Raw genomic sequence first — 23,389 nt, forward strand, 5'->3', positions numbered from 1 at the left:
GTTTCAATCACAATCTTTGGCATTTTAATTTTTTTTTTTTTTTTACTATTTTTAGAGACTGCACTCCTCTGACAAGGCTGCTTGCTCTTTCTATACAGTGTAGTTCAGGATACAGAGTGATGAGCAGCACAGGGGCTGAACAGAAACTGCTCTTTAGCAATGGATCCCTTTCTATACAGTGCGGTTCAGGAGACTGGGGGCTGGTTTAATGGAGTTTTTAGACTCCTAAATTAATGTGGTTGCTGTTCTCTTTTGTTCTCAATTCTCAAGTCATAGCTGATCACCAGCTCACCAGCAGTTGCTGACATTTTCTGCAGGTTTAAATAAATAAGCGACTGATCTTGAAAGGGTTAAAGCATGGTCTTTATTCAAAGCGCCTCCTGTCATGTACCAGACTATACCATTTTAAGATCACATATCTGGTAGTTTTGCATTTTTGTGTTCATTTTGAGTATTTCTTTATGCTGTAGAAATGACCTCACTTAGTCTAGTGGGGCCCCCAGGGTCTAAGAATGGGTCGCCATTCCCATCATGACCACTAGGGAATGCTGTCCCGCATATCACGTAAAGTTTCCGCAGGTGTATTTTCCTTAAAGGACCACCAGAGGATCCTGTGAGTGCAGGTGTGTGGATGAGAATAGTGTTTGCTGTCCGCGTCAATACAGTAACCACAACAGCACATAGTCTCTGGTTTGAATGACGAGTTGAAGAAATCAACAGGATGCAGTCTGATTACTTTCAGCAACTTTACTTTAGCACATCATAACATGGGCATGGCCCTCTTTTCTCTAAAGCCAGGAAGGAGGCTTTGACTTCTGAATACCCACAGTGACCAAATACACAAACATGCACTCAAATCCAAATAAAAAATAAAAAAGTTAGCTGTGCTTTTATTCTTTACATGTTTTACAAACAGTTAATAAATCATGTTCGCTTTTCTGTATGGGTTACCTGAACTGAAGAGCAGCTCCATACAAGTAGAAACTTTGACCACGATAAATACCCACCAAGTGTCCACCGCTGGGATGAAGCTCGAGTGACGACTACTAGACCTCAGGTGGAATTCTGAGCAAACCATACCACTCATAGAAAAAGGAGGAACATGTTTGTATTTATTCACAACAAAAACTAGTGCTGCAAAAAATCATGAAATAAACAAAACGGAAAAACTGGACGTTATTTTTTAACGTATCCATTTTCAAACAGCAAAATAACCCTCATAAGAGCGCTTTATCAACTGGTAAGGACTGCAGGTGCAACAATAGGCACATTGGAACACCACCTGGGAGTTGGTTACTTATTTCCAGTTCCTTACTCGCGGTGTAGTTAACAAAGCAGTGTGCCCTTTTTCTGTGTTTTAACTCACTTACACATCATGCTCACAATTAATATATTGCTACTATTTAAAAAATAATCGCTTTCTTTTAAAAAAAACATATTAACAAGTCTTTATCAGCAGCACAGCGGTACCCCATATTACCCGCTTGTTTTACCCGATTTACTTCCTTAGACGCCGTGCTCACTAAATACCTTGGTATCACTAGATTGGTTATGGTCTCCTCTTTGCAAAAACACTAACGATTTTAATGAGTAAGCTGTACCCCACGAGTAGCAGCACCCCAAAGTGTAGCCCATTATAACCAACACAGAACGCGTGGGGGCTGCTGTTCGTGGGGTACGGCTTGCTCACAAATTTTTTTTGCAGAGACCATAACGGATCTAGCGATACCAAGGTATTAGTGAGCAAAGCGTCTAAGGAAGTAAATCGGGCAAAACAAGCAGGTAATATAGGGTGCCGCTGTGCTGCTGATACAGATTTGTTATTAATATATGGATAAAATTAAATTCTTAATATTAATTTCAGGGATTTTTTTAAAAAGAAGGCATGATTATTTTTAAATAGTAGCAATATATTAATTGAGCTTGATGTGTAAGGGCGTTAACACACATGAAAAGGACACGTTGCTTTGTCAACTACACTGCGAATAAGAACCGGGAATAAGGAACCAACTTCCAGGTGGTATGAATGGCTGCTAAGATCTATTTTATATAAATCAACATTTTTTAATTGGTGCTGTGAACCCACAAGCATGATCTCCATTTTATCAAAATTTAACATCAGAAATTTCTGTGACATCCAACACTTTATGTCGGCAAAGCAAGCAGCTAATAGCGCCCCAGTAGAGGGATTGTCTGGATTGAAAGATAAGTACAGCTGAGTATCATCCGCATAACAATGGACATTCACTCCATGCCTGCGGATAATATCACCTAATGGAAACATATATAATGAAAACAACAGGAGACCTAAAACAGAACCTTGAGGAACACCACAGACAACCTCTGACAAATCAGACTCCATCTCCCTGACAAACGACCTGAAACTTATCGGAAAGACAAGACCCAAACCAAAAATGGACAAAAATGGAAAAATATGCCAGATGAAAGCGAGTCCTTTATAATTGTTAAAATGCTTATATTAGAAACACTAAAGACATATTTTAATAGTTTAGTAGAAATAGGATCAAGGGCACAAGCGGTTGGCGTAACGCTGTCAGCTCTTGCAAAGTAACCAATAAAAGCCTCCATCACAACGTATCAGGTCTAGTTAATTCAAAGTAGGAGGAAAGGTCCATAATAGGAGTCTGTAAGATCTGATCTGTAATGTCAATAATTTTATTTTGAAAGAATTTTCAAAACCCAGTGCAACTAAAAACTGAACCAATATTAGAGTTAGAAGTAATAGAAGGTGGATTTACTAATTTAGCTATAGATGCATAAAGAAATCTAGGATCATTTAAATGTTTTTTTTTTTTTTTCCCAATCAGGTTAGAATAGTATAAAAATCTAGCCTGAGACAAAACCTTCTTATATTTAACTTGGTGGCTTTTCCACGCAAGATAGTGAACAAGCAGTTTGGAATTCCGCCACGTTCCAATTTTAGGGTTTTATTTTTGTTCACGTGACCATGTTTTGAGCCAATTCAATATCTTAAACTGTTAATGACTAAACAAAGTCGCTTTTTTTTACCTTGATGGCCTGATTGACTTGCTGATTCTCTTTCACCTTCTTCATTATTCGAACACAAGAGCAAACAATGACATTAATCACTTCCCCCAGATGCTAGTTTAACTTGCACTTCGTTGTCACACTTGCCTGGGAACTAGGTATCTTCCAATGTGTCCGGTTCATGCTGCGTTGTTCCTTCCAGCTAATTTAACAGAATATTCACATAATTAGGATGTAGCTGCTTAAGACTTAAAAGCAAACTATTAAAAGGAAAATAAACAGCAAAATATTCAAGCCATACTTATAAGAGTATGGAAACAATGTGCGTGGTAATAGAGAAAGATCTTCTGCTGGCGTTGGTTTCAGATGCAATGAATCAACGCGTACCTGAAAGGCAGACACAGGGATTGAAATAATAATTGACTCTTAATACAGGTTTGACTGGAATATGTTTCTGTGTAAAAGACAAAAATACATGATCTGAAATCAAATACACTGAAGCATGACCTCGTAAATGCATCATTGCATACAGACTTATTGAAAGTTCAAATGCAATGAAAGTGAAACATAACATTTCCATTTTCAAAACAAATAATAAAAATAATACTAATTGTACTATTTAAGAACACATTATATATACACAGTTGTCTAAATCAGAGTGGCAGATTTTACCCGAATTGAAGACAAAGTAGATGCTATACTCGGAGATGAAAGTCTCTTACCGTTATTGTGTTATTTTCAGGTACATGTTAAAGTGATACTCAGCGTACTGTACTTGCTCACACATGTCTAAACAACTTCTGCTAAGAAAGTAGGGAAGGACTGTGGCAAAGTGGTGCGTGAATAGAGGCGAGTGCAGTGCAGAGCGGATTAATCACACAGACGATAATTATCAGGTGCAAAGGTATTTATTGAAATTACGTCAATGTCCAGAGCCTTATGGCAAACACCTGTAAATAATAAAATGATGGACGCGAGTACAGCGGCGTGTATCACTTCATTTGTATAAATCCCACGGGTTTGACCTGCAACCAGAAGTCCAGATTAACCCAATGCTGCCTACGTGGAATTACCATAATTGCACATGCATTCGACAAATACTGTTTTATCACTTAGTTTGATAACCACAAATCAGACATTAAAACCTAATACATAAACAGAAAGGTATGTAGTAGACCTTTCCAATGACATATGTGTTGTTGTAGGATGTATTATATTTATTATAAGCCACGCCTCAAAAATTTTGAAAATCATAAATATTTGTAAAATATGAAAAATTTTAGATTTTTCAAAGCAACGTGGAAAAAAAACAGAGTATATAGGAGCTGTGCAATTTTATGAGGATTTCAAATATCTATTGAAATAGCTTGTATAGTTGAAGAGCTACACAACGTTTTGTAATGTGTGTATTTTGCAAAAAAAGAGCCGAAATGGCAGATGTAGAACCGAAAGTGAAACTGAACAACTAAAAACATAATAACATGTTTGTGATAAAAGTTAATTATTGGTGTAGAGGATTCAATATATATGCCACACAATATGTTGAGTGTTTATAATCATCATTTATTGTTATTATTATTATTATTATTATTATGTAAAAAAAAAAGAAAACTCTGAATACTGTTATACTAGGGTAAAAAAAGAGCTAGATAAGTAATGACTACAGATTTATAATTATCCATCATTTTACACAAGCAGAAACGAAGAAAATATAGGCTAATATATGTAAACTAAAATAATAATTAAAAATACATTGGTCAGCTGGTCGCTTAGCAATGCGTCTCATGCTGTGTGTCACAGCGGATTTCTCCAAAGCACTGTAGGAATAATTGATAATTTAATGTTTATCTGGGTTGATTAGTTCTCTTATTAATAATATTTAATTGATGTGTTACAAAGATCGAGGATTTACTATCAACACACTCAAGCGCAGACACAAGGAATGTTTAATCAATAGTAATATTTAAGTACAAAAATAATAAACAGAAATCATTAAAGTAAATCTCTTACCCACCGTTCACACTTGCGGTTTGGGCAGGCCCAGGCTGGGTGAAATTTATACTAGCTTTCTGATGCAGCCTAAAGTACCAATGCTGCCTGAGGGCCGGCCTATCTGCCTGTGTGAACCCAACGCAGGCCCTGGGCCGGCCTTAACGCATCAATGCGGTGACGCAGCTCAAACCACTCCCCTACTAGGTCGAGCATAGTAGATCAAACAATGTCGGTTTTAAGGGGTAGCAGCTGGGATGAATTAACCCTTAGAGGTCCATTTATTCAGCGCTTTTCAGACGCGTCAGGTCCAATTTATTTTCACACGTGCCGTTTTAAATACCCCCCCCCCCCGAGTAAAGCAGGTTTAAAAGGTACTGAATCACAAAAGGACAGTCCTGCATCTCCAGCCAAGCCCCACCCCTTGTTCACTATTTTTCACCTACCTCTTTACAGACGTAGATACTCTCCTGATCACTCGTCTGTGATATTCTTTGATAGCATTGGATGCAGAAGCAGCCATCTGCTTTATGTCCATGTTATCTGTGGTGAAAACCTTCAAGTTTGTCTGAGAACTCTTGGAAATACTGAGCAGCAGGCCAGAGATAAACTCACCACGGAGCTTGGATTTTATGGAACCTACGGCAATCTCCAGTCTGGAAAATAGCAATGGGGAACGCACTGAATACACCGACACTTTTGGCGATGATGCTGGGTCAGTCATGAATGGTAAGTATTTCTTCATCATACAGCTTTCATTAAAACAATAAAACTCTCTCTCTCTCTCTCTCTCTCTCTATATATATATATATATATATATATGTGTGTGTGTGTGTGTGTGTGTGTGTATATATACACGCACACACACATTTCAGATTGTAGCTAAGATTGTAAATCTTAATATTGATAAATAATGCATACTATGTTGCACATTCAGTCACCGTTAATACAATAATCTGTATTGTGATTAAGGTAATGTACACGTCCTTGTTTGCTGCATTACGTATGATACAAAATGATCGCATCTTTCCACAGTAACCAACCGCACCGTCAACACACGCCTTTATCGTATCTTATGCAATAAGTACAGTACCAATCATAGTAATCGTAATGCAAATAAACACTAAACTACTTGTTAGTGGAGCCTGTGGCAAAGTGCTCACCCTGTGTGTATTTTGTGTGTTAATGTTGGTGTACAGTCATTGCTACACAGGATATAAACGAGTCTGTGTAACACCAGTGTTTAAAATGTATATTTGTATTTAGACATGAGGATTGCACAGCACTTCACGTGCAAGTAAAAAGTAATAATATAGGAGCACGGGGAATTGCACTTTATTAGTTCACGTGCAATCGTACCGCGACTCCAACTGATTGATTGATTAGCAATCGAGTCTCTGTACACCTGCATAAAAGCTGCATTTATCACTCACTCGGGGTTGTGTGTTCAGTGAGCGGAGAATGGGATTGGAGACGGAGGTAATAATAATAATAATAGTAATAAGTAAAATATCAGCTCCCCGTGTTTGTTTAGTGTTAGTCCATTTTGTTTGTCTGTTTATTTTGGCTACCAGTGCTGTGTCCTGTGCTTTTGTTTGTCTTACAACCGTTTATTTTCTGTCTGTCTGTGCACTATTAAACGCTGAGCGAGACCATTCGCTCAGCTCCACCAAACTCCACCTCTGTGTCGTTTATTTCCTGGTTGCTGTTTTCTGGTCTGATGTCCCCCACTCCGGTCAGACTCAGTAAGTATGAACGGGGTGTCAGTCTCTAAGCACAATCACAACTAAAAAAACTGTCACTACTGTCATGATGGCTAGCAGGAAACTGAAATATGACACGCCTGTCTCTACACACAAACTGTGGTGTGAACAAGCTTTGACGTAGCTTGTCGCTCGCACAAACACGCCCATATACAATCACTGTCTGCATTGTTTGAGACTAAGAATACATCATATAAAGCTTATTAATGGTATCTAAATTAAGTATATGGCAAGTTTATTTTTAAATTGTTCATACAACAATATGAGGTAGATTACTTATAGTTACTTCAAGTTTTACTAAAAGTTATTTCACATGCAAAGTGTGTAAACCAAATAATTAACAGTTCAATTCTATGTGAATGTTACAATTAATTTAGTTTCACGATTGGAAAATGCAACAACGTCTTCAATCCTACGCTGGATCAAACTTGGCAACTAAGCTTTCAATTCTTGATAAAATCAACAAGCAGCTGCAACAAAGTCTTCAGTCCTCGGTATAGGATCCACAACAGTGCCCGTCCGCTCTGTCCTCTTTGCTGAATCTTTTAGTTACACAGGTAGCAGGGCACAGTTTCTTTTGGATACTGTGGCTTTAGGTATACATCAGACCCAGACTGGTTTGTCTGGTAAGTCTCTGCAAGCTTTACGGCAGTCTTCTCGTCGGGCCTCATTCTCGTTGCTTGTAGCAGTTGACTCGCTTACAGCTTGCTTCCTCGTCTTGGGTCCGTTCTCAGGCAGTCCCATCTTGATTCTGCTTTTAGGCAGAGTCCCGGAGTTGCAGCTTTGCTTAGCAGAGTGACAGCACCTTGTTTAGCATTCGATGTGGAGCACAAAATGTTCAGGTTTTGCTTGGATATTTGTAGTCTCTTCACTCTGTTGAATTGCCACTTTCATGAGATCATTTGTGTATCTTGCCTTTTTAACTCACAAATCTTCGAGATTTGTCCTTTGTCTGCTTCCTTTCGTCCATCAGCTTGTTGCAGTTGGGACTTGTTGACATCTATATTGTATATCTTCCTTGCACCAAACCGCTTGTGCTTGCAGTTTTACAGTCTTTGCACTGTCCTTTCAGCCTCACCCAGTCCAGATGTACCCTCCTAGCCCTGGTCATCTTCAGTTCAGTATTCCTGTCAGGAACCAAGGGGCCCTTTTATTAAGACACATCAGTTCGCTTTTTTTCCTAAAACACACCAGTTTCATTAATGAGTCCAGTTATATCATGAATACACATTCAGGTATTAATATCATATTCAGGGAATATGTCCCACAGCACAAACAGACACTCCACAGACCAGCTACTGGGGCTCCCTTTGACACTAGCATTTAAGCCTTTTCACTTGCCTGAAGTAAGCAAATGCCTTACCACATTTTGGTATGTCTATTCTAATGTGTGAGTTCTCTGGTGCCGGCTAAGACTTTGTAACCATCTAAAACTCTTCCCACACTCCGTACAGTGATGTGGCTTCTCTCCAGTGTGAATTAGCTTGTGTTTCTGTAGGCTTCCTAACTGACTGAAACTCTCCCCACAGTCAGAACAGTGATACGGCTTCTCTCCAGTGTGAATTCGCTGGTGTGTTTTTAGTGTTCCTAAACGACTGAAACTCTCCCCACACTCAGTACAGAGATATGATTTTTCTCCTGTATGAAGCCGCTGGTGTGTTTTTAGATGTCCTAACTGACGGAAGCTATCCCCACATTCAAAACAGCGATATGGTTTCTCTAATGTATAAATTTGTTGGTGTCTTTTTAGATGTCCTAACTGACGGAAGCTCTCCCCACATTTATTACAGTGATATGGCTTCTCTCCAGTGTGAATTCGCTGGTGTGTTTTTAGGTGTCCTGACTGTCTAAAGCTCTCCCCACATTCAAGACACTGATACGGTTTCTCTCCATTGTGAATTCGCTGGTGTTGTTTTAGACCTTCTAATGCTCTAAAACACTTCGCACATTCAGTACAGTGATATGGTTTCTCTCCTGTATGAATTTGCTGGTGTGTTTTTAGGCTTCCTAACCGACTGAAACTCTCCCCACAGTCAGAACACTGATACGGCTTCTCGCCAGTGTGAATTCGATGGTGTGATTTTAGTGTTCCTGATGCACTGAAACTCTCTCCACAGTCAGAACAGTGATACGGCTTCTCTCCAGTGTGAATTCTCTGGTGTATTTTTAGTGTTCCTGACCGACTGAATCTCTCACCACAGTCAGTACAGTAATATGGTTTCTCTCCAGTATGAATTCGCTGGTGTTTTTTTAGACCATCTAACGCTGTGAAACTCTTCCTACATTCAATACAGTGATGTGGTTTCTCTCCAGTGTGAATTCGCTGATGTTTTTTTAGGTTTCCAAACTGATTAAAACTCTTCCCACAGTCAGCACAGTGATGCGGCATCTCTGCTGTGTGAATCTGCTGGTGTGCTTTTAGGCTTCCTAAATGACTGAACCTCTTCCCAAAGTCAGTACAGTGATATAGTTTCTCTCCATGGAGTACAGTGATATAGTTTCTCTCTAATGTGGACCTCCAGTTCAGTTCTTATTTAATGTGGACAGGCTCCAGTTCAGTCTCTTCCTCTTTAATGTGGACAGGCTGCAGTGCAGTCTCTTCTTTAATGTGGACAGGCTCCAGTTCAGTCTCTTCCTTTAATGTGGACAGGCTCCAGTTCAGTCTCTTCTTTAATGTGGACAGGCTCCAGTTCAGTCTCTTCTTTAATGTGGACAGGCTCCAGTTCAGTCTCTTCTTTAATGTGGACAGGCTCCAGTTCAGTCTCTTCCTCTTTAATGTGGACAGGCTCCAGTTCAGTCTCTTCCTCTTTAATGTGGACATGCTCCAGTTCAGTCTCTTCTTTAATGTGGACAGGCTCCAGTTCAGTCTCTTCTTTAATGTGGACAGGCTCCAGTTCAGGCATCTCCTGTTTAATGCAGATAGGTACCAATTCCAGAACCTCCTCTTGTTTAATGTAAACAGACTCCATCTTTGTTCCTTGGCTTTCACCAAGGCAGTCCTGAAAACAGAAAATGAAATTAAGCATTGCTATTTGTTTTCTGTCACCTTCAGGTTAAAGAAAACATTTCCCTCAGTTTCTTTTGTACTATCAATCAAACAACCACAAAGACCAATAATGAAGATACATACTTTGTAACTTTTAGATTTTAATTAACTGTCACTGGTGCTTGTCACATTTATATAATGCATTTAATATAATGAATTTAACTTTCAAATCAGTAGAAATATTCTGTTAAAGCCCTAAACATCTGGAAGTGCATCAGGAATAAAACTTAATTGACAAATGTTAAATTCCACGAATCTTACTTGCTTGTGTTAGAAACTAAGATCTTACAACATCTGTGTTATATTCACTGTCACTAATAGGTTTAAAACTTATATTCATAATAACAAACAAAGACTTCCACACAATTACACTCCTGCTGTAGCGGACAGTACAGTCAAATCAGGTTATTGCTGGACGTCATATAAACTGTTTAAACTTGTCTGAGAGTTTCAAGTTAATGCCCCCCACCTCCCATCTCTTGCTCCAAGTAGATTAGATGCAGCTTTGAAGCAGAGTTGTTAAAAATCTTTTGCGTTATCACAAACTGAAACCTCTGCACGGGCCATTCTGGCAGGCTTTGATGAATCACAGACACAAGGGTGAGTTTCCTCCCCACCAAGAAAGGGTGGGGGGGGTGCCGTCAATCACCGTTTGACAAGACAATGGATATTTGAGTGATCTGCCAATCAAGAGCTGTGGGAGAGACCAAGGAGTGGCTGAGAGATGAGCTAACCAGTATTGGGCACGTTGCGTGATGTTAAACACAAGCCATGAATTCAACAACCCAATCACGATGGTTCGGCGCTTCATTCAACAAGACTGGGACAGACAAAGAAAGTGGTGCTGAGGAAGCAGTTCTGAGAAACTAAAAGGAAGCTGAACTGCTCAGAAGAAAGTTTCTGAAGCTTGGAGAAAGCAATAAGAAAGTATGCTGGAATCATGGAAGAATCTATGGTCTGACGTCTGGCTAAAATCATGTTCAGAGAAGGCTGATATCAGCTTTGAAGAGAGCCCTAGCTGTTTGCCTACAAGAGACAGTAAATGGGACACTGCCTTGATCTGAAAGCAGGTATCTTGGTTTCCATGTCGCTGCATGAAACGAACAGAAGCACAGCCAGCAGCTTGGGCTAAGGTCATGTACTAGCCATACAGAAGAAATTCAATGAGAACACTTCTACAAACTACATAACTTTTCAATTGCAACGCATTCTCTAAACAGAGCTATGTCTGGTCAAAGCTATTGTTTCCAGTTGGAAAACTCCAGACAAGTCAAAGGTAATACTGCAAAACTATTGGAAATCAACAAGCTGATTCCATTTGAAAAGAACTATATGTTTATTGCTAGCTGACACAATGCATACTTCAAGCAAAGTGCCATCTTCATTGGAACTGCAGATCCAGAGAGAGGAGCTGCAGTGTTCATCAACAATGAAGACTGACTTCTTTATTGAAAATCAGTATTCAACAGATCAAATATTAAACATTGTATGACTAATGTAGCTAATGCTATCAAGTTAGTGATAAACTATTCTAGTAATAGAATATAACTTCCTGTTTTAGAGTAAGAAATGTATTTTGTTTGCTGAAATGTGTAACTCAAAGGAGTGGCCTCACAAATGCAGAGAATTTGATCATTTCCCCATTTCTGAGTTAATTTGAATATATAATCAATTGAGGTTGATAACATATTATTAGTCTGGTAGCTCACATCTAAACTAAATTAAAACTAATTTGCTAAATTAGGTACTGGAATGTTGGATTCTGTTCTGAATGTGAAGTTGAATTAATTAATGCAAAAGTAGACACTTTGTGTGATCAGCCATAATTAATATTAGTATATTAACTATGTATGCTCATAATGTTGCTAATGGTCGTTGTAATCGTTTGACTATGGAATCAATGAACTGTATACTATTCATGCATATCTCTAACCAATTGCCTTTCCTTTCTGTAATATTAGATTAGCTGTGCGCCCTTTTTATTCTTAGTAGAAAATACTGTTTTATATTTCCGACACGTTGTGTGAGAGTCGATTATTGTCAAGGCAATTCGAGTTCTACGTGATCCTGAACTTAAATATGGTATATCTCATTTCTTACATTGTGACATCCCTGAGTGGGCGACTAGAGACTAACTTATATTTAAATAAATTGTATACCTAATTCACTACACTGCCAAGTAACTTATTAACTGTTGTAACACAATCAGTTACAATTAGATAATACAAGGCAAGTATCAAGCTGATTTAAAAAAATGAATAAAAAGAGAAACTTACTTCAGGTTTTGTCAGTGGGATCTGCAGCAAGGCTCTAGTTACTTGCTCGGACCATCTCGGTTCTTCTCTCCAGGGTAAACAGGCAGCTCAAACTAACAGCGACAGGTAGCCTGTGTGACTAGGCTTGTCTGTTCTGCATATTTAAACCACTCTCTCGCAGTTCTAGGCACACGAACACACACCCAACACGTCAGCCACTCCCCGGGTGTCAGCAGAGCGCGGTTAGCCTCTCACTGTTCTCTTCCTGAGGGAGTCGTTAGCACTTTCTCTGCTGGGAGAGCTGCAGTGAATGTGTCCTTTCTTCTCTTCAGCGAGCCGTTACCAGCTACTCCAAATCTGAAAATGTATTACAATGTGTTCACTTAGTTCAAGGAGAACAGGTTGTTTTGTATAATTCATATATTTGCTTTGTTTCACTTTTCCTATAAAAATGCGTTTCTTTCACGTAGCAATATTAAAAGAGAAAACTGAGGTCTCCCTCAGTGTTTTAAATTAAACTAGCAGAATAAAACTAGTAAAGGTAACAAAGATACACTTAATTGAAAGTATTTTAAAATGATTTCAAAGACATTAAGGACAGAAAAGCAGTTTACAATTAAATTTGGCTTTTTCTTTTAAAGATTTTGGATTTTATATTTGAATCACAGTTACTCAAAGTGACCAGTAGATGGCAGAAATTATCCTTTTATCTTTCCCCATGCAGTCCACCAACCCAGTTTTTTTCTTGCACATTAATAACACTGCTATTAGATTTCTGTTCCGTTTTATTTTGCGTATTATAATCTCCCATAATGATTTCTACCCATTTTCTAAGGCAAAGGTGTGCAACCAAACTTATCACGGGCCGCATATCCAGAAAACTGGTTTATCCTACTGTGTATAGCAGGCTGCTCCTTACTAAAGAATAATCAAAGTCTAACCCTTTACTGCAATATACATTAGGAATATACACGTCGACAATTTCCCTTAGTACTGCACGATACACATCAAACAAAATATACAAAACAATCAAAAACAAAGCATTTGCCCCATCTAATTTTCTGCATTTTTGCATATTTGACACTGCATGTTATCAGATCTTCAACCCAAATCTAATATTAGATAAAAGAGACCGAGTGAACAAATAACACAACATTCTGATACTTATTTCATTTATTTATTAAAGAAAGTTATGCAACACCCAATTCCCCCGTGTGAAAAAATAATCGCTCCCTTAAACTCAGTAACTGGTTACACCACCTTTAGCAGCAATAACTGCAACTAAACGCTTCCTGTAGTTATTGATCAGTCTCTCGCAGCGCCGTCGAGGAATTCTAATTCAATGTGAAAAATGTGCAAAAATGCAGAAAATCAGACAGGGGGCAAATACTTTTTCACGGTCCTGTACAAAAGCATTGCACAATAACACAAAGCAAATGAAATATCTAAGCAGTTTTTATTTTAACTGACAAGTTGTTCAGCTGTAGCAGGCAACAATGTAGCAAAAGACACAGGGGCAGTGATGTCACTTATCTAGCAACAAGCCTATTCTGATGGAAACGGGTTGTTTCAAAGTAGCGGCAGGTTTGCGCATTTGAGAAAGGAGAGGCAGACTTGTGAAATTAGTTGGAGACAAGCTGATGAGAAGCAATTACCCTCCGCAGTATCAATTCAAATGGTGTGCTGCTTTTTATACAAAAAAAATTGAAAAAGCAACTCAAAGTTTAAAAAAAAAATTATATATTCATAAGGAAATGGAATTAATACACTGTCGGGCCGCTGTCAGAAAATAAACAGGCCTGTTCTAGGCAATACCTGTGCTTCTCCTCTAGTGTGGCAGGAATTCAAGGAAATACACAATGCCATTAATCTTCAGCAGAAATCAGTGATATTGTAATTTAAATATGTATGGTGGTTGTTTAAAACATAACTGGATCCACACGTTAAGGTAGGCAGTAGTCTAAGACTTCTCTTCAAATTCTCCTTGGCACAATTGCAGTACAATAAAATAAAATGTTGGGTGGACTGGTGGAAACTATATTAGGGATGTGCTTTCGGTACCTTTCTGAACGTTTAAATGCCATGCAGGTGTCAGCGTTTGAACCAGATCTACATACACACATATTCTGATGTATACCAACATTTTCGAAGCAGAAACCCTAAATAAGCAAATAACATTTTAACATTGCAAAGTAAAATAAATAAATAAATAAATAAATAAACACATGTAGACAGCAAAGTATAACATGTTTGATTGGTTAATTTATGGGCATTATTAGTTATTAGTTTAACTGGTAACTTCACATTTTTAATAAAAGTAACAATCTTATAGGCTGTTCTGCTGTAATACTAAAAAATCAATAGACTCTTAAAAAAAAAAAAAAAAAAAAACAGTGGGAATCTGGTCTTTTTAAAAGCATTTGTATTATTATGTACCTGTGCTGGGGCACAAAGTGAAGACACTAAACTAAAACTTATTTTTTTACATTATATTCAAAAGAACAAAACAAAACCAATAATAATATTAAAAAACACAGCTTACGTTACAGAATCTATCAAACACAGATTCCAATACATTGTTACACTGTATTAACTCTACTGTGTTGTTACACTGTATTAACTCTACTGTGTTACACTGTATTAACTCTACTGTGTTACACTGTATTAACTCTACTGTGTTACACTGTATTAACTCTACTGTGTTACACTGTATTAACTCTACTGTTGTTACACTGTATTAACTCTACTGTGTTGTTACACTGTATTAACTCTACTGTGTTGTTACACTGTATTAACTCTACTGTGTTGTTACACTGTATTAACTCTACTGTGTTGTTACACTGTATTAACTCTACTGTGTTGTTACACTGTATTAACTCTACTGTGTTACACTGTATTAACTCTACTGTGTTACACTGTATTAACTCTACTGTGTTACACTGTATTAACTCTACTGTGTTGTTACACTGTATTAACTCTACTGTTCAGGGATCCGTGCCACAAGCAGGAAACCCCTTTTTAGATAAAGGACATTTTTAAAATAAATGATTTGCATAAAAGTGTATTGGTAAATTAAAGCCCTTATATAAGTATATTGTTTCTGAATGTTTCAGCTTTCAAATGAGGAAGCATTGAGCTTGAGCTTTTGTGGTATGGCAATTTCGTTTGGCATGATTTACATGCCACAGTTTTCTTGTCCGGTTCCTCAAAATAATTCTGAATGTGGCTTTGCTTCTTTCCTTTGTTTTTTAGATGATATTTTATTAATATAACACAACGTCTGAAAAGAACACTAGCCATTACCCTTCTTACCAAGTGGGCTGGATACCATGCCACGCCTACTACAGCATGAACAGAGAGCACCAGTGAAGCTCCAGATCAACCGAGAATAAAACCCGCCCCAGTGTCACCAATTAGAAAAGCTATGAGGATAAATTACTAAAATACATTAAAATATGCGTTTGGTGAAATTTGTCACGTTCTACATCTAGCATATTATTCAACATTTAACCACTTCTGTAGAGTTTATACATTTAAACATTTAAAATTCCCATCCCTAGTCAACAGGATGTTCTTTTTCAAAGACAGAGAATTCAAAATCATCAAAGAGCTCTAAAGCCCTTGTTACGATACAACTTACTAGCAACTTTTATCGCCTGTGACCAAATCCCGTGAGGATTGCCCTGTGTAACAGCCCTGACATTGTCAACATTCTGGCAACTGCCTGGCAACGCGATTGCCTAAGTGGACAGCAATTCTACTACAGGCAACAGGTTCCAGGCAATATCCAAGCAGAGCACTGGTGTGTGTCACGCGAGTCTGTCTGCTACAGTGAAAACAATAGTTAAAATGGACAAGAAAGCTGCAATCACCTGGACTCAGGACAAAGAAATACTTCTCGTACAGTTTTATGAAAGTTGGTCAACACATCTTTAATATGGTAGTATTTTGATAACAACCGATGCTGGACGAGTTACTTTTAACACGTTTTTAAAATTACTTAAAACCTTTGGTCCAAATGTCGTTAACTAAAGGGGAATAAAAATGTAGCCATAAATGTAGCCATAGACATATTTTTTAAAATCTATCTATCTAGAGATAGAAAGATAGATGGCGTCTCTCAATAAATAAATAAAATACATCGTATTGCGGGTGTCAAGGATTGCGTGATTTTTGCTCATGTGTGTGACTTGCGGGATGTTAGTAAATTGTGTTCAATCTGTATGTGATTTTATTGGAATGTGTTTCTCGTTAACGTTAAATTTCACATTTAAAAAAAATGCATTTATCATATATTAATTCGAATAAATAATTACATATTTTGAACTCGCTCCAACACCATACTTCCTGTCCTTTTTTTTGGAGAAGAAAAAAAAATTCTGAATCAAACTAACTCTTCAATTAACGGTGTCGAACAGACGAAGGCTTTGAAAAATGTACTTGTGTAAGACTGGTGGATGAGTCAATGCAGACTGCTTAGTTTTACTTCATTTTAACAAATGAAAGCTCTTTAGCTTGATCACTTAACATATGCATGCCATAAACAGGAGGGCAGAGGCTCTAATAGAAACAATCAGCGGACGGCGCTGCTTGTAAAAAACAAACAAACAAAAAAAAACCCACATAACATCCAAACGGGAAATAAAATGTTATAAAACAAACTGTACAGACCAGTTACTAGAATCATGTTCCAAAAGATGCAGCCCAAGGAAGAGCAGAAACCCATGCACACAACTACAATATGACCATGATACTAGTCACAGGGAAGTGAAGCAGTCATGGTTTCAAACATACCCTCTGGTCACAAAAGAACATTTTCACAGACGGCAAGCCAGAAACAAAAAGGTTTTTTTTTTTCCCCAGTTGTTTGCTATCTCTTTAAAATCTGTTGAAATATATTTTGGAAATAGTAACAAAGTGGATTCGAAGGAGGAATAAATTAATAAAATAATAAACATTTATTATTTTAAAAAGAAAGATTCGTCTCACTATGATTCATTGAGTTTTAATGTCAGAATCGGTGCAATATTTTACTGTCAGTAGACAGAGGTGAAAACACGGTAAAAAAAACCACATTGTTTTAAACACAGTAGTGGCTGTACAATCCTACTAATATTATTAATCACATTAGTACAATCTTGTGTAACTAGAGCTGCGGTTGGTCAGGGAGGCATTAATATTAACATAAACTTATAGCACTGTCTACTGGCACAACTTTGCTTTACCGTTCTGTAGTGGAAAGAAAACCGAGTCACAGTCAATATAATCTAAAGGATTATGCAGTACATGCATATCTCTGCAAACCTATTCAGAATTTAGGAAATCTAACGTTTCACGTGGGACTAAGTTTTGCATTTATTAAATGGTAATCAGTTACAGTGCAAATTAAATATAATATTTATGGATTGTAAATGGTAGGGTCTGGCATATGTCAAATATCTGCATGTTTTCAGATAAAATACACGTCTCTTTGCCTTGCTGAAACAGCGTGTTTATAACTTGTTTATAGTATTGTTAAGGGGCTAAAGTTTTCCCAGTGTGGCTAAAAAATGTTAAGTTACTTTAGCCACAGCGGCTAACTATGAAAGTCTTAGAGGGAATGTAGTTATGGTATAATAATGAAGATCTGCAACGGTGTATCAGGAGCGCACCCAGGATCTAGTCTCACCTGTCAACAGTTCAATCTCCTCTCCGTGTCGCCTACATTACATGCACCAAACTAAAGAACATGCTGTCACAGCCAACCCACTGAAGAGTATTGAGAGCTGAAACAAGTATGTTAAGCAAACCAATTTCTCACATACAGGAATAGTCAACAATGTTTCACAAGATTATTATTCTTTTTTGGCCGTTCCACAAACTGAACACACAGCGTAGCGGCCTGATTACAGAGTCATTTCATTCCAGGTAGCAACGTAGCGGCCCGGCGTTACGCTCAACAGTGCTGGCGAGAACCCTGGGTGGGGCTGTTGGGGAGGGTTATAATATACAGAGACATGTTCATATTGTCATCAGAATGTTTTACCTGAGAAAACCATTCAACAAACAGTTCCACAGAGAGCTAGTAGTATGAGCGCTATGTCATAACAGGATCTGCCATGGAAATTGCTACTTGCGACTGCTGTCTGGCAGGCGCAGATTTCTATTGAAAATCTGCAACATTGCAGCCCTGGCACAAATTGCAACCTGCGAGAGGTCTGCGACAGCAATTCCTCGCAAATCGCTTTTATGAAACAGGCCCCTGGACTTAACCACTGGACCACTCTGGCTCCTAACACATAAATTAGGGCTGTAAATCTATGTTTTATTGACTACACATTTAAACCCATTGTTAATCCAGTCGTTTCACTGTTTAAACAGCCATAAATTGAGGTGCTGGCGAATGAGTTAGATTGGTCTCCATGCCGCAAGTTCACCAAATGAACTAAGTGCAGGAGGGCAGCCCTCTCCCCAGCAGAGTCTCTCTCCCCAGGGCAAGGGAGAATGAGATCAGTGATCCAGGGCCCTTCCCAAAGATCCTCAAGATCACCACAGAGGCTCCAAAGCTCGGCTGAGCAGCGCTTCCAAGAGCTTGTGGAGAAGGTGAGGCTCAGCAGACCATGCTGGAGACACTCAAAATCGCAGGGTAGACTGCCCCCTACCACCAGGCAGCCCCAGCTTCCCCATTCCCGCTCTCCATCTCCGGCCCCACACAGACCCCCAAGCCGAGGCAAGCTGTCCTTTACAGCGTCAAGGTATCTGACCCTGCCACTTCAGTTGAGCAGGCCACAGCAGGGGGCTCCATACCGCCCCTGCCGCATGTATCACAAATGGAGGAGATCCGGGCCTTAATGCAGAGCGCAGCTGCTGCCACGGACGTTCCCTGGCCAGCAGAACAGGAGGGAAAAGGGAACCGCTTCCTGAAGCAAAAGGAACACCCACAGCAAGCCCTACCATTGTGCCAGGACTTCCTGGAGCTGGTTCACACCTCTTGGGGGACCCAGCTTCCGCTCCCTCAAGCTCCAGAACGACAATCCCTGCTTCACTCCGCAGGAGCCCAAGAAGCTGGGCTAGGCATGTTCCCCACCACTAGGGACACAGTCACAGTACTGGTGCAAGGTTCCACATTTACCAGAGGGGACAAAGACCCCACTTGCCCATTCAAGCCCTGTAGGAGTACTGAGGCATATGTGTCAGCAGCGTTATTAGTCCGAGTGGCCAATGCAATGGCCATATGGGTGCTGTATCAGGCGCAGCTGGCGGAAAGGCTGCAGGAACGGGCAACTGAGGTGGACGCGGGGAGAGGTACAGGAGATAACAAGAGCAATGACTGACCTAATGGGGAAGTTAGGTCAGGCATCAGGCAGGTCAATAGCGGCGCTGGTAGCCGCTCGTAGACACCAATGGCTAACGCAGGCCAAGGTCGGGGAGACCGAAAACGTGGCATTATTAGATGCCCCTATTACACCAAGGCAGACCTTTGATAATGGATAATTGCAAAGCATATGACATGGTTTATTTAGATTTCCAGAAAGCTTTTGACAAAGTCTCGCACAAAAGATTAATTCTCAAACTGAACACAGTTGGAATTCAAGGAAACACATGTACATGGATTAGGGATGGTTAACATGTAAAACAGAAAGTACTGATTAGAGGATCAGAATGGAGTGTGGTAACCAGTGGTGTAACAGGGATGTATTAGGTCCTCTGCTATTCCTAATCTACATTAATGATTTAGAAGTAAGCAAACTTGTTAAATTTGCAGACGACACAAAAGTAGGAGGAGTGGCAAACACTGTTGTAGCAGAAAAGGTCATTCAAAATGATCTAGACAAGATTCAGAACTGGGCAGACACATGGCAAATGACATTTAATAGAGAAAAGTGTAAGGTACTGCACGCAGGAAATAAAAATGTACATTAGTGGGAGTACCACAGAAGGAATCTATGAAAAAGACCTAGGAGTTTTTTAGTCTTCATCTAGACCTCAAGATGCTATTCCTAATCTACATTGTGATTTAGATTCTGGTCACCTCGCTAAATTTGCAGACGAAAAAAATAGGTGGATTGGCTGCTCTAGAAAGAGTGCAAAGAAGAGCGACCAGAATTATTCCGGGCTTAAAAGGCATGTCATATGCAGACAGGCTAAAAGAATTGAATCTGTTCAGTCTTGAACAAAGAAGACTACGTGGCGACCTAATTCAAGCATTCAAAATTCTAAAAGGTATTGACAGTGTCGACCCAAGGGACTTTTTCAGCCTGAAAAAAGAAACAAGGACCAGGGGTCACAAATGGAGTTTAGAAAAAGGGGCATTCAGAACAGAAAATAGGAGACACTTTTTTACACAGAGAATTGTGAGGGTCTGGAATCAACTCCCCAGTAATGTTGTTGAAGCTGACACCCTGGGATCCTTCAAGAAGCTGCTTGATGAGATTTTGGGATCAATAAGCTACTAACAACCAAACGAGCAAGATGGGCCGAATGGCCTCCTCTCGTTTGTAAACTTTCTTATGTTCTTATGTTCTTATGAAAAATAGGAGGCACTTTTTTACACAGAGAATTGTGAGGGTCTGGAATCAACTCCCCAGTAATGCTGTTGAAACCGACACCCTGGGATCCTTCAAGAAGCTGCTTGATGAGATTTTGGGATCAATAAGCTACTAACAACCAAACGAGCAACATGGGCCGAATGGCCTCCTCTCGTTTGTAAACTTTCTTATGTTCTTATGTTCTTTGGAGCAACCATTGATGTGAGCCTTGAGAGGTCCCACACGGCCACGGAGGTCGCTTCGAAATTCTCTCACCTCCCTGCCTACCACCAGGGATCAAGGTGGTCTTCACAACCTGCATGGGCAACTGGGCCTGAACACCGCCCTCCACCCAACAACAGGTAAGCAGGCAGAGAAAGAGCCGGCGGTAAGGGACCACCGCCAGCCAGGGGGAACCGGTTCTCTGGCTGGAGACCGAGGCCGGGGCCTAAGAAAGATGTGCCCCCTCCCGAGCCCAAGGGAGAAGGGCCCCACCTGCCACCTCTCCCCCCGGTTGTACGCGTTCCAAAGCACGCGCCGAGGCGCACACCAAACAGGTCATAGATCAAGTGACGAAGTAAGGCTCTCCATACATCAATAGAAGAGCAACTTCGTACTGTCTCAGTCCACTGTGTTCCTGGAGATCAAACTGAACTCTGTGAGCATGCCTGCCTTACTGTCGGAAGACAGGATTCGGTCGTTGGAAGTCACACTCTCCCAATTCAGAGAGGATGCTCTTCTACAGGTCAGAATACTCCAAAGGTTGTTGGGGCTGATGGTAGCCACCTCAACAATCCTTCCCTTAGGGCTGCTGAGAATGTGCCCGCTTCAACCCTGGGTAGATACACTCAAGGTGCACCAGGTCCGTGATCAACACCGGCTGGTGCGAGTGCCCAGACAACGCCGGAAGACACTAGAGTGGTGGCTCCGTCCCAGCAATCTGCACCTTGGATCTCCCCTCGGCTCCCCTCACAAAAGGGAAGTTGTCACTACGGACACTTCCAGCCTGGGCTGGGGAGCGGTCTGGAATGGGAGGGGAATAAGAGGTCAGTGGAAGGGACATTGGCAGCAAGCACACATAAATGCCCAAGAGCTGCAAGCAGTAGCTCTGGCATTATCTCATTTTTGCCAGAAGTTAGTGCACAAACATGTGCTGGTCCAGACAGACAATACTACACTGGTAGCCTACATAAACCACCAAGGCGGCCTGCGCTCACCAGGCCTTCATCACGCAAGCGCAGACTCCTGTCCTGGACGCACAGAAACTTGCGTTCCATCAGGGCAGTTCATCTCCCCGGTATGGACAACAAGGCAGCAGACCTCCTGTCCTAGAAGAGCTCCAGACAGCTCAGAATGGAGACTGTATCCTCAGGTGGTGAAACAGATTTGGGAGAGGTTTCGTACTGCACAAGTTGACCTCTTCGCCACAGCCGAGTCCACTCATTGCCCCCTATGGTTCTCTATGGAGAGACGGGGGGCCCCCGAACCAAGCCCAGCTCCAACTCTGGGTCTGGCCGTTGAATGGAGCTGTCTATCCAGATGAGGTCTGCCAGAGACACTACAGTGTGCTATTGCACCGAGCACTAGAGCCCAGTATTCATGTAAATGGAAAGTTTTCCAAGACTGGTGCATTGCTGAAGGTCACGATCTGGTGTCCTGCCCTATTGAGACAATACTAACCTTTTTACTACACCTGTTTGAAGCGGGAAAAACTGCGTCCACTGAAGGTATACCTGGCAGCAATATCAGTGTGCCACAACTAAACTGACTCTGTGTCCCCTGGGGCACACTTCCTCGCAGTACAATTTCTTAAAGGGCCCTATCCAGGGTTATGAATAGAACCAGGGTTATGGCAATAACCTAACGTTCATGCCAGTTAGAATTTTCTATCTGTGAACAGCCTGTACATCTGTGTGTGAACTACACTGAACAGCCTGTACATCTGTGTGTGAACTACACTGAACAGCCTGTACATCTGTGTGTGAACTACACTGAACAGCCTGTACATCTGTGTGTGAACTACACTGAACAGCCTGTACATCTGTGTGTGAACTACACTGAACAGCCTGTATATCTGTGTGTGGCTGATCAAAGTCTTTGTTTTAAACTTGTTATCAGAATCTTTATTAACAGCTACACTTTGTGACAAATATTTTGCTAATGTACACTAGACTTAAATCACATTGTTTTAATAACAATTTGTAATATAAAATACAGTTAAATTAATACATTAATACATAACACATGTGATCATAAATAACTGCACATAAGAATAAATAGAACAGTAAATGCATGATTAGTCACTAACAAAATAATGCATTTATTCATTTTATTTTAACATTTCTACCACAATAAACAACAATTTACACTTACCAGCGTTTACAAATGTAACTTTACCTTACCACCCTGTGGAAACAAATATTAAAATAAAATGAATAAATGCATCCTTTTGTAAATGTGACTGATCGTGTATTTATATGTGCAATTATGCTGAATGTTTGTTAACATGTGTTCTCTATTTATACAAATTGAACAGGGATTTTGTATGAACCCTTCCTAAAACTGTTGAGTGGCAATGGCCTCCTATTTTCTTATAAGCTGTAATATAGTCTATATATCAACACTGAACCCGTATTCGTTATTTTCGTTGGTATGTGCATTACACGTACTGTAAGAAAATCAAAACAATATGTGGCTGGAAACCCGCCAATTTAGCAACACTGGGCCCGTGACACGCAGACTGAAACTGCGTGGAGGCGAGCGGGCGGGGGAGGGGGTGTAAATAAAAACAAACGCGCTGGCACAGCCTCCCCGCTTCAC

General features: G+C 40.0%; 1 long non-coding RNA gene across 1 annotated transcript; it reads right to left on the minus strand.

Annotated features, from left to right (window-relative positions):
* Positions 1 to 9,584: 9,584 nt before the first annotated feature.
* On the minus strand, positions 9,585 to 22,977 carry LOC121306359. Its single transcript, XR_005948204.1, has 3 exons — positions 22,943 to 22,977; positions 12,084 to 12,419; positions 9,585 to 9,760 (listed from the first exon to the last, which is right to left on the minus strand). It is a non-coding gene; the product is annotated as an uncharacterized LOC121306359 (long non-coding RNA).
* Positions 22,978 to 23,389: the final 412 nt, after the last annotated feature.

This window comes from Polyodon spathula, chromosome 47 (assembly GCF_017654505.1).
Source record: "Polyodon spathula isolate WHYD16114869_AA chromosome 47, ASM1765450v1, whole genome shotgun sequence".
NCBI lineage: Eukaryota > Metazoa > Chordata > Actinopteri > Acipenseriformes > Polyodontidae > Polyodon > Polyodon spathula.